Genomic DNA, 12,151 nt, shown 5'->3' with positions numbered 1-12,151 from the left:
GTAATCGTCTTTTAAAAAATGTTTGTCAATCAAACTGCTGTTCAGTGAAAAAATTATTTTGGAAAAACTGATCTTGATGTTTAGGTGAACTCTTCTTAATCAATACTGAGATACACAGAGGCATTCTTGAACTGTGTGAGCTCATGTTGAATTACTATCAGTTCAAGGTGTGCAGAAAATGCTATCAATAAGACCACAATGTTATATAATTCCCTCTACTCCATTACTTGTGATCTGTACTACATCATCTGAGCAGTCATCCTTTAGTTGCTTGGAAGTATTTTAAACTTCAGTAAGTGCTCATAATTAGATGTCTCCTGATCTTTGAATTGGTGCTCTTGAATTCTGCATCACTGAAACAACAAGAGTGAACAGTAATCTGTTAAACTGTGCTTTAAAGCGAGCTAAATTTGGCTTAAGCCACTATTACTTGTGAGCTGAAACAAAAGCCATGCTTCTTACCAGATTTTTGTGGCATTGCAGGATTACTGGAGCTCCAAATATATAAAGACATGGGGAGCCTGTGAGAAAAACTTCCTTAACTGGGTTTCACAGCATGCAGAACCTTTAATACACTGACATATGCACAGCTATTACTTCATTGCACGGGGAGCTCAGAATAGATCTTCTGGGAGAACCTTAGCTCATGCCAGAAATCTGGATGCTCCTGACTCCCATTAAGAAACAACACAGAATTATTACACACTGCAAGCAGGATCATGTTTTTTCACAGCATAGGGATTGGCCTGCAAAGTGCCACCAGCTCCTAAAATGAGCTAGTTGCAGCAAAAAACCAAATTTCTGCTTTTGCTGGGATTGTTGTCAACTGCCTCATCTTCTGACTGCAAGAGACATTACTTCCTCTTGAAGCAGCTGCTTTCCTCCAGGTCAGCAGAAAAGTGATAGGTCATGCCAAATTATTGCAAATTTGGCATTTATTTTTCCTTCTTTCTGGCCTGAGTAGTTTCAACACTTTCAACTGGGTTTCCAGGGCTTTGTGTCAAACAATAAAATGTGATGAGATCCTCAGGATAAAGGTCTCTGCAGCACTTTCCTTTAGTTCAAAAGTTGACGTTTGCACCAGCTCTCAGTTTAAATAAATTGTGTGCTTACCTTCTTTTTTTGTTTCCCTGCATAATCCAAATTATTTCTGAGGATTTGTTTTGGATTTGCAAGACATTATTGAAAAAGCTGAATGCTGTATAATGCTTTCTTTTTTGTGGAATCTGTGTAACCATCTTGCTTGTCCTGAAGTGCAGAACACCCACTGAAAGCCTTGTGGTTTTAAAGTGTCTGTCATGTAATTCTGTCACCATAATATTTGGTCTTCCCTGGAAATCGTGGCCTGTATCAGACGCATTCCATCTCCAAACTCTTAACAGACTCAAGTGCTAAAATGGGAAAAAAATTGTAGTCTTGAGGGAGAAGAGAGATAGGATAGTTTGTTAATATGAAAAGCCTCTAAGCAACAAATGATGGGCTTAGGCTCTTTCATGTATGTTTCTGAAAGCTTTGAAGGCAGAGTCCTTAATCACCAGGAGGCATGTCTGATTAGCTACAGCCGACAATTTTCTGAGAGTGGTTTTCCATCTGTGAATGCTATTGAAGCAACGCTGAACTGAGATGTTCCACAAGAATGTGTGACTGCTGAAAGTCCCAGGGGACCACAGAAATGCTTCGGTTTGAAGAAGTCAGAAAATTTCATGCCCATGCCAGCATAACAATTTCCATTTTTCTGCAGTGTATTGTGTAATAGATGCAAACAGTAAAGTCAAAGGTAGCCATTTCAATACCATATTTAGAAATAAATATTTTCTTTACAATATTAGTATATTCTCTTATTCTTTTATGTTGAAGCACTCATATGAAAGAGGAGCTGCACTTGTTTCATTTTTGTAGTGTTGTAGTAACATACTCATTTTCCACTATTGGTCATATTCAGATGATAACAGAAGGAATGTCTTTGTCTTTTTCCTTGGATAAACTGTACATACTTTGTAGTGGCAGCTGCTATTACAACCAAACAACTTAGCTAAAGTAAAAAAATCTTTTCTGTTAAAAAGTAAGTTTTTGATGAAAATTAATTGCTTACATTGAAACAGAGTTGTTATGCATGACTAAAGTGATTCTCTTTGATGACTAAAAATATTCCGTTTGCAAACACCTTTCATCCAACCATTATTTTGATGAGAAAAGGCCATTCATCCATCACCAGAAGAAACTGAAAATGTCAACAGAGTAACAAATATACAAGAAATTTCCTCTGAGGGAATGGGAATGACAAGGACAGAGTTTATTCTTTTAAAATATGTAGTGCTAGTGCATTTGCAGTTATGTTAAGATTGATTTTGCCTAGGTAAATGCAGATTCCTGTAAAATTGCTGACAGGCAGAGACACTACTCCATGTCAGGACTGTGCATATTTCCTAGTTTCTTGATTTTTTGCTTTTGTTGTTGTTTTTCCTTTTACCAAATGTTAAATACAAACGCTCCCAAGTCTCTCTTGTTTTTCTTCACCTTTTTTCTTTCTCACTTTCCTGTAGAAATTGAAGGCAGCATTTAATTGTACTGTCACAGAAAGTAAGTACCTGCCTTCTTCCAGAAGACATCGAATTCTTCCATATTTACTAAACAGCATTGTGAACTATTCAAACAGAACAGTTAACACCCAACACATTAACATCACCCTAAGCAAACACCAGTAAAATCCTCTCTGAGGCAAAGAAAGTGGTATTTTTTGGTTGTAACTCTACAATAACAGTAATAGCCCTCCAAAAAACACTAATATGACTGAGAAAACAAAATCAAATGGTAATTTTATGTCTTTGGGAGATTTTTTATCTTCTACAGTTGCATCGTAAGTAGGCCTGGAAGAATGATAATAAAGTATAATGAACATTTGAGAGACATCTTAGTGGAATTTTTCTCAGCTGAGTCCTGTCTTTTTAAAGACATCACTTTGCGTGACCCTTTGCTCATGACTGAAAATCAAATTGCAATCTCAATAGCAAGTTACCTTTAGCCACAGAAAATAATTACTACGATAAAGGAATAAAATTCCTTTGAGGCAAAAAGAGTTAAATAGTACAATAAATCCTTCATATTTAAGTCGACTAAAGATACAACAAACTACTATATCGTCCCTTTTTGTCTCTCTTTAGGAGAAGATTATATTTTTTCAAGGTTTCGGAAACTGAAATGCTCTCTTTGGTTACTGCCACAAAAAGTGTTACGATGCTTGTCTCCATATGTATTGTACAAATCTCACTCACAAAACCACTTATCAAGACTTTTCCAGAATTGCTTTTCATAATGACAGTAAGTTACTTTTAAAGTTATTTTTGGGATGAGGCCATGCAGCAGCATTAATTGTCACCTCTCCAAATTACCAGGGATATTTGGGAATTTCTGTCAAAACAGTGGAAAATGAAGTCAGTGCAGGTGTCCATGCAAACAACCCTGACACCTTGTTCCACAGCCCCTGTGCTTTCCCAGAGAAGATGAGTGTGCACCTGTGCACAACTGCTGATGCCAGGACTTATACAGAAGACCATATTGAATATTCATGCTTCTGAAGGCATGTAAAGATATTTTTTATTGTTGCCAGCTTTGCTATTGTCTCATACATAAAATTTTCAAAAAAGAAAAAGATGGCTGGAAATGGGCCTATTACAATTGGAGAGCTAAACATATATTAGTATTAATCCCTTACTAGCGGTTTAAAGTCATACGATGCATGTATTTATATCAGCCTAAATATGATCAGTGTTAGACCAGTTTTAGTATACAAACAGTCTGAAACACTTTTGCTGACCTGCAAGTCTGTCTAGACTCACCATTGCTTGGATGTTCTCCCTAGGAATTATGTGTCTTGTCCTGGGGATAGCAATTTCTTTAAAAGTGATAGACGAAGGATTACCATATCTAATGACTCTCACAACTTGTTTTGGTCTCCTCTGTTGCTTGAAAAACAAAATTGCAGTTTGTAATCCACTGTGAGCCTCTGAAATGTAAATAATCAAGGTCTATGTGGAAGGCAGCAAATAGTCCTACACAATTAAATCAGTCTGGCTGCAATGTTGTAAGTGATGTTACAGTGTTATCAGAAAGGAGCTGGCTCATGGTGCTTGATGCCATTATATCTAAAATGTGCTAGGAAAAGCAAGAATGTAAATTTATTCTGTCTCCAGACATTAGCATTTTTTCTTAGACACACGCAAGACCATGCAACACTTACAAAGTCATTTTGCAACTGAACATCAAAGCCTCTGCAGCTTCATTCATGTCAACAGTTCTTCGTCATTGACCATGTACTTTAACATTCTACCATGCAATAGAAAATATGAATCCTGCAGAAGGTGGTGAGATACAGGAAATCACTATTAGAAGGACAATGCCCTTTGAAGACAGCAAGTCTTCAAAGGAACCACTTCATAACTTTGGGATCAAGTCTTTTCAGTCTTGATACCTCTGAAAATTCTCAGCATCTTCTTCTTCCAGTCAAGTGGGCAGCAAGCGTTCAGCCTTCTGGATTACAGAGTGAGACCATTTTACCCATTTGCATTATTAAGATATTATAATATGTCTTGTTCAATTAATGTTTAATTCAGTTAGAAACGAATCCAACACACAAAAAGTGGTTTTCAGCAAATTCTGGGGCCTGGCCTCTGGGCATCACTAGGGATTTGATCAACCACCAACTTTGGCAGGGCACACAGCAGATGCCATCTACAAAGAGTCAGTACTTAGAAATATAGGATAGTTTGGGTTACAAGGGAACTTTCAAGGTCATCTAGTTTTATCCTCCTGCAATGGCCAGGGACTTCTTTAACTTCTTTAACTTCTTTAACTTTAACTAGACTAGATTGCTCAGACTGCCATTTGACCTGGCCTTGAGTATTTCCAGGGATGGAGCATCTACCACCTCTCTGGGCAATCTACTGCAATGTTTCACTACCCATCATAAAAACTCTCCTCCTTACATCTAGTCTAAAGCACCAGGTGCACCCAGCTCCTTGAGCAAAAACAATCTCATAGATGGGTTTGTCTTTGATTAAGGCAGGACTAATGACTAAATATGTCTTCCTTAGCACATTTCTCATATGCATCATTGCCTTCAACAGTACGTGGATGTTTTGACTGGGCAGGGCCAGCTCAACTTATAGAGCCTCTAATATTAACTAACCAGTGACCTTTGCTAAATGTAGATCCCAGTGTTTCCCAGAGGAATTTCCTATTCCCATAGGAAATATGATACACCCACTCATTGCCATGCTCTCCGGCCTAGGTGTTTGTGAGGCTACTTTTGAAATGAGTCCCATTGTCCAACCCAATTCTTTCTGAGGTGTCATGTCCTTGCCACAGGACTTGCTTTTCAAGGCCCAGGATGGTGTTCTAGGCAGTGGTGTGAGGCACAGGGTGCGTCTACAGCCATCCAATGGTTGCTTTCACCATGATGAGCATGTAGTGCTTGCCTTGCGAGGTCTGTGGGATTGTGATGTAATCAATCTGCCAGACCTCTTCATATCTATATTTCTATATATGGGTGGCCATTGCCACCCATACCACAGGGGCTTTACCCTCTTGGCCTGCTTGATTGCAGTGCATATTTCACAGTTATGGATAACCCAGGAGGTAGTGTCAATGGTTAAGTCCACCCCTTGATCATGAGCCCATCTGTATGGTGCATCTCATCCCTGATGACCTGAGGTGTCATGGACGCATCAAGCCAGAAATAATTCACCCTTGTGTTGCCAGTCCAGATCCACCTGAGACACTTTAATCTTGGCAACCCAATCCACCTGTCCACTGTTGTGATGTTTTTCTGTAGCCCAACTCTTGGGTACATGTGCATGTATCTGCATGACACACTTTCACAGTCAGCTTCTCTACCCTGCCAGCAAAGTCTCGTCACAATCCAGCAGCTCAGATGAGTTTTATCTCTGCACTGGCAATTGGTCCTTTTTCATCAGTTCAGCCACCTCACAGAGCATTTGCTACCATCCACAAGTCAGTGTAGAGGTAGAGTGTGGGTCACTTCCCTTATTCAGTGACATCTGAAGATAGCTGATACCTATATACCCCACCATTGTGGCATTGACACTGGATAGGTTACAGAAAGGGAAATTATATATCTTGAGGTTCAACAAGGCCAAGAGCTGGGTGCTGCCCTTGGGTCACAACAACTTCAGGCAGCACTACAAGCTGTGGAAGAGTAGCTGGAAAGCTGCCCAGTGGAAAAAGACCTACAGAGTGCTGGTCCACAGCAGCTGAATATGATTCAGCAGTGTGACCAGGTGGCCAAGAAGGCCAGTGGCATCCTGGCTTGGATCAGTAATAGTGTGGCCAGTGGGACCAGGGCAGGTATTGTCCCTCTGTACTGAGCACTGGTGAGGCCACACCTTGAGTTCTGTGTCCAGTTTTGGGCCCCTCACTCCAAGAAAGACTTTGAGGTGCTGGAGCAAGTCCAGAGAAGGGAAATGGAGCTGGTGAAGGGTCTGGAGGGTAAGTCATATGAGGAGCAGCTGAGGGAGCTTGGTGTTGTTCAGCCTGGACAAAAGAAGGTTCAGGGGTTACCTTATCACTCTCTACAGCTACCTGAAAAGAGGTTGTAGCCTGAAAGGAGGGTGCCACTCTCTTCTCATAGGTAACAAGAAACAGGGCAAGAGTAAATGGCCTCAGGGTGGACCAGGGGAGGTTTGGATATTAGGAAAAATTTCCGTGCAGAAAGAATTGTCAAGTGGTGGACGAAGCTGCCCAGGGAAATAGTTAAGTCACTATCCCTGGGGGTATTTAAGAGATGTGTAGATGTGGCCCTGGGGAACGTGGTTTAGTGGTGGACATGGCACTGCTGGGTTAATGCTTGGACTTAATGATTTTATGAGTCTTTTCTAACCCAAATGACTCTATGATTCTATTTTATGATTCTATTGAAATGTTGGCAAAACGGCTTTCTTTCAAGGTTATCCAGAATGTGTCTAATCAGGAATCACACACACACACACTCACATACACACACACACTGGTTTTCATCACATGAGAACTCAACACAGAACATTTACAGGAAGTATCAAAGATAAAGATGGCCACAGATTTTTTTTTTTTCATCCTTTACAACTCCACCACTTTTTCTGTTGAATGAAGGAGAAATGAAGCTAGCAGGTACCTACTGAGCAGAGTCTAGATAAGCCAGCCAAAGCTGAAATCCTTCTCCTCTCTCTGAGGAAGCAGCTGCAGAGAGCATCCCCTCTGAAGTCCTTTCCCAGTCTACAAGAATTTTTCCCTATTTCTGCCTACATGCAAGAGCTGCACCACTTGAGCACTGAGACACTGACTTCCACAGGTTCACTCTGCTGATCCACCACCTGCCCAGCTCTGTTGTCCTCCTACAGCATGGACCCTGCCTGTCCCTTGATGTGTTTTTCTAACAAAGCTAGAGGGAAAACCTGTAATTAGATCTTTGTCCATTGCACATGAAGGGTTTGCAAAATCAAGTGGCTGGGTCTTAGACATGACCTCTGTTTAAGACTCGGTAAATGTTTCCTGACTCTGTGTGAGGGGAGAAGGGGGCTTAGGAGGAAGGGCAGCACTACAGAGGGTTCTACAGGATGAGCAGCAGATTTGAACTTCTGAAGTTAAAACATTTTATAGCATCAGTTCTCCTCTCCGCCTGTGTCCAAATGCAGAATGGAGCAGCATGAAACCATCTTTCCCACAGCCGCCTGGCTTAGTCAGGGAACAAGGCCAAGAGAAAGCCATTGGAGGAGATGAGTGGAGTGTCACAAAGGAGCTCCAGCAGCCTTTTCACAACCATTAAAAAAATAAATTCCCTGGTTTATTTCTGCTCATGCCTCTCCACACAAATTCAGAATTAAGTTTTCCCTGTGACAGAAGAAACATGCAGGACAGGAACCCAACTGCTTTCCAAATAACAGCCACAGTATGAATGATTACTTGCTATCTTCATCTGTTGTCAAAACAATTTGAATTGATTTAAATAGCTCCCAGATGGCTGGATTAACACATAAACCTAACACACGCCCAAGATTCATCACCTCCACATTGATTTCTTGGTCTGACTATCATTTCTATGTGACTCTACATCTTGGATCCGTTGTGCACGTTAGGTAAGCAACCACTTGAACTTTCACTGAACTGGTGTTCCTCAGATAATTTCTTCCTGTTACTAAGGAGAAGACTAACTGTGCAATAGTATTGATTACAGCAACAATAATAATAATAATGCTGAATAGCTGCAGTGAACAAAAATACCACTTTGTGTCTTGGTATTTCTGTTTTTTAGGGTTGAATGCCCTAGGAGATCTGCCAACCGGTCAGTCACCCAGGACCTGGATTCTGGAATGAAACTCAGTGTCTACCTGTGCCATCATAGTCCTGGCTACTGAAAAGAAAAAGAAAAAAAAAACATGTGAGTTTTGATATCCGACTCACTCACTTTCTGTGCAACACGATTGTGCAGTGCAGCCTAAAAGGTCAGGTTTTCTGTTCACGTAGAAGAAGAAATAACTTGAAAATATGTGGCATTCAGCTAGAAACACAATGCTACCGCAGAGTTTAGGAAACTGTTAAAACAGATGGAATTTTGTACATTCTGATTTTTCAGTTGTTGAGGTATTTTATACTGAAATTGCAAGTTCCAAGGTACATCAATAGACCAGCATTGCTGCAACTTGTAAGTCTATTTTAAAAACTCCTGTTAAAAGTTAACTAACTTTCAGATGTTCTGAATTTTCAGCACATCTATTGTGCTTATGTTATGAAGAGGCTAGTGGAACACGTCTCTTGTATCTTCCAGGTTTCTTACATGCAGAACAAAAGTAGCTTCAGGAAGCATAAAAACGAAACCCAAGAAATGTTGAATTCTTTAGATGAATTTTGGAAATTTAGTCTTATGTTCATTGATTTCTAATCTATATCCAACATCTGTGCCCAAGATCTCCAGCTACACCGATTCTGCAGCATCCTGAAATAGCCAGGAGGTCAGGAACTCAATATACCACATTATTCAGTAATGAGATTAGGGAACTATTAGAGAAGGCATTCAAGTTGTGAGCATAAGAACGAGGTACTTGAAAATAAGGAAAGATATGAATTTATAGCACAGCACTTGCTTCACACACTGTAAAACTCTCCTGCAAATCATAGAATGGTTTGGGTTGGAAGGGATCTTAAAGATCACCTAGTCTAAATCCCTCTGCCATGGGCAGAGATACCTTCCTTCCACTAGACCAGCCTGAACGTGAAGCAGCTTTTCTTGCTCTCAATGAGAGCAGAGTAAGGTGCTCTGCACTCACATGGGCTGATCACATGCATGTTGTAGTGGTTTGATTTTAGGCCTTCCTTGGCAACCAGGTCAAAACCAAGGAAGTACCATATCCCAGTATTCCATTCTGTTTCTTTATGTAAGCAGACATACAAATATAATGGGAGAGGGGGTTGAGTTCTTCTTCTCTTCCGGCGTACCTGGAAACAGCAGCCCTCCCTGCGGCTCCTCCAGCCATGGAGGTGTGGGCCTGTGGTTTGTTGAGAGGCCACTGCTTTCTTCCCGATTTTGAGAGGAAGATGCGGTGACTGTGGACTGGGACGTTTCTGTTTTCTCAAGGAAAGTATTGAGATTTCATTTGTTAGTTCATTATTAGTTGGATATATGTTTTTCTGTTTTCGGGTGTTGGGGTTTTCTTTCTTATGTGTATATAGTTTTTGTAATTGTATATAAATGTAATATAAGTATAAATACATATATATATTGCTTTAGTTCTGCTATTTTGGTTCTTTTGGGGTTTTTTTTCCTCTCTGTCCTTTTAGCCAAAAAGGGGAGGAAGAAGAACTTTTGTTGTGGTGTCGAGGACTTGGCAGGGAGCCAGGTCCAAACTACCACACTTTAAAACTGGTGTTTCTGCTTGGTTAGTTTTGGTTATCTCGGTTGTTTTGGAACAGAATCTGGGAAGGCAGCCAAGTTGGTGTAAACATAGTCCATTGTTTTGGAACACTACTGGGAGAGCTGCCAAGAGAAGTTTGTTTATATAAACATACCTTTTGCTTGGGAACAGAGAGAAAGAATATATATAAATGTTGTCCTGGATTAAAAAGGGTTTTCCCCTGGAGTTGGAAAGTGGTTAACTCCAGGGGGGTGGTGTTTCTTGGTGTTGACTCAATCAGCACCCCTGCAAAATTAAAACATATCACACCAGATCGGAAAAGAAGGGTGATGAGGTAGTTGGAAGAGAGGCAATCATGGTCTGAACCATGAGGAGGTAGGGGCCAGCGAGCCCCACTGGGGGTCAAAGCTCCCAGCCCCCTGGCTGGGGGCTGCAGGAGCTTGGAACAGTACTAAATTGGGCCAAGTAATGTAGCTAAGAACTGAAGGAAATTTCCTTGCTGTGAGTGGGCAGCAGAAGACGGAAAAGCGGTGGCAGAGGCAGCGCTGAGTGGAGAACTGTGACCGAGAGCCAAAAGAGATAGCAAGCAGCGAGATAGCACATAGCCAGGCAAGAAGACGCAGAGATGACCTGCAGGAGGGAGAGCTGGCAACAGAGCAGAGAAAACTCAGTAGAGACTGTTTTTGCGGTAAGACTGAATTACTTTCCCAAAAACCCTTTGAGACCCCTCTTAAAAGGAGGGGGTGAACTTCCATTTGAGGGGAGTCCTGAAATGCAGCAGCACCGGAGAGAGGAGCTGAGAAACTCGGAGTCATCCTGAGAGCTGGACCAGGATGGAATACGGGGAAAGTGGCCTTGCCCTCCCACCTGCTGCCATGCTGGCAGTTTGAGACAGAGCAAAGGAGCTCTGGTAGAACGCTTGGGACAAAGACTGAACTGAGAGCTGCCCTAAACGTTCTGACTCAGGAGGGGCTTGGATCTCCTGAGGAATGGACTTTCACGAAGATACCCTGCACTTCGTGATATGACCATGATGAGGTGAACCTTGTCTCTGCTGGCAGTCTGCAGGCAAGACCTTCGGTTGGAGCCGAAGGGCTGAAGGGTGAGAAGAGACCCCCTTGTGTGTAATGGAGAGAGAGAGATTCCTGCTATGACAACTCCAGCTACGACTGCTGCTTTGAAGAGGAGAGACACTGCTGCCCTGAAAGTGGAAAGGATCTTTCCTTCTTCCCTTCTGAACTTTTATTAGAGAGAAAGGAGGGACTTGATCTAATGTAAATATTGCCTTACCATAGGAGAGATAGTTAGAATTGTGTATATAATGTATTATAGTATTTATTTGTGTAATAATTGTAATATAATTCCCTTCTGCCCATATTGAGTCTTGTGTTATGTCTGGAAAACCGTCTCACACTGAAGCAGATTGGGGGGGGGGAGCTTGGACTTGGAAATGGGATTTTTGGGGGTCTCAAACCATGACACATGGCTTTTTTTTTTTTTTTTTTTTTTTTGTCATCTTAGCCATCTTTATACATTTTTCTGGATATCCTGTGAGAAATCACCCAAAAGGCATCTACCAATTTCTTCCTTTCCCTAATTTTGACATCAAAGGCCTAGTAATGGAGGTCCCTAGGATTAGAATTGGCCCCAATCCTTACCTAAATTGTTTAGCAATGGTGCTGTTATTGATAAAGGCCATGGAGGTGTTAATTAACATTGGAAGGGTGGTGTCGTACTGCTTTCCTCTTTGTAGGAAAGGGTGAACCTCTAAAGGATTCACTGGGACTTTGGGAAGGGCCTTGAAAAGGCCAGTTTCTGGATGGCAAGGAGCGTGGGTAAATTTTGGCAAGTTGGTAGGATGTGTGACACCTCCCATTAGTTGGGACTTCACACCAGAACAAGTGTTCAATCCTGATGAGATGTCACGTCGTTTAACGGAAGGGTGTTTTTCATACGAGGATCCAAATATGCAATTCTTTGCTTTGTATTGGGGCTTGACGAGTGCTTATCGAGTTGCTGTTGACTACTCTCGAAGGGCTAAGGCTGAGGCAGAAACTCAAACTATGCCACCTGAAACCAGCACCATCTCTGCTAAGTCCACTGAAAATGGGACTCAAACTACACCACCTGAGATACCTCTTGCCCCTGTAGTGACAAGGAAGTCATGGATACCGAAGCCCGAAAGCATGAGTCTACGAAGAATGGGAGACCAAAGCAAGTCAGATGATGACGGGGCAGGAACCGATACTGAT

The sequence above is a fragment of the Chiroxiphia lanceolata genome, chromosome Z (assembly GCF_009829145.1).
Source record: "Chiroxiphia lanceolata isolate bChiLan1 chromosome Z, bChiLan1.pri, whole genome shotgun sequence".
In the NCBI taxonomy this organism is placed as follows: Eukaryota; Metazoa; Chordata; class Aves; order Passeriformes; family Pipridae; genus Chiroxiphia; species Chiroxiphia lanceolata.
Note: the sequence above shows the minus strand (reverse complement) of the source record.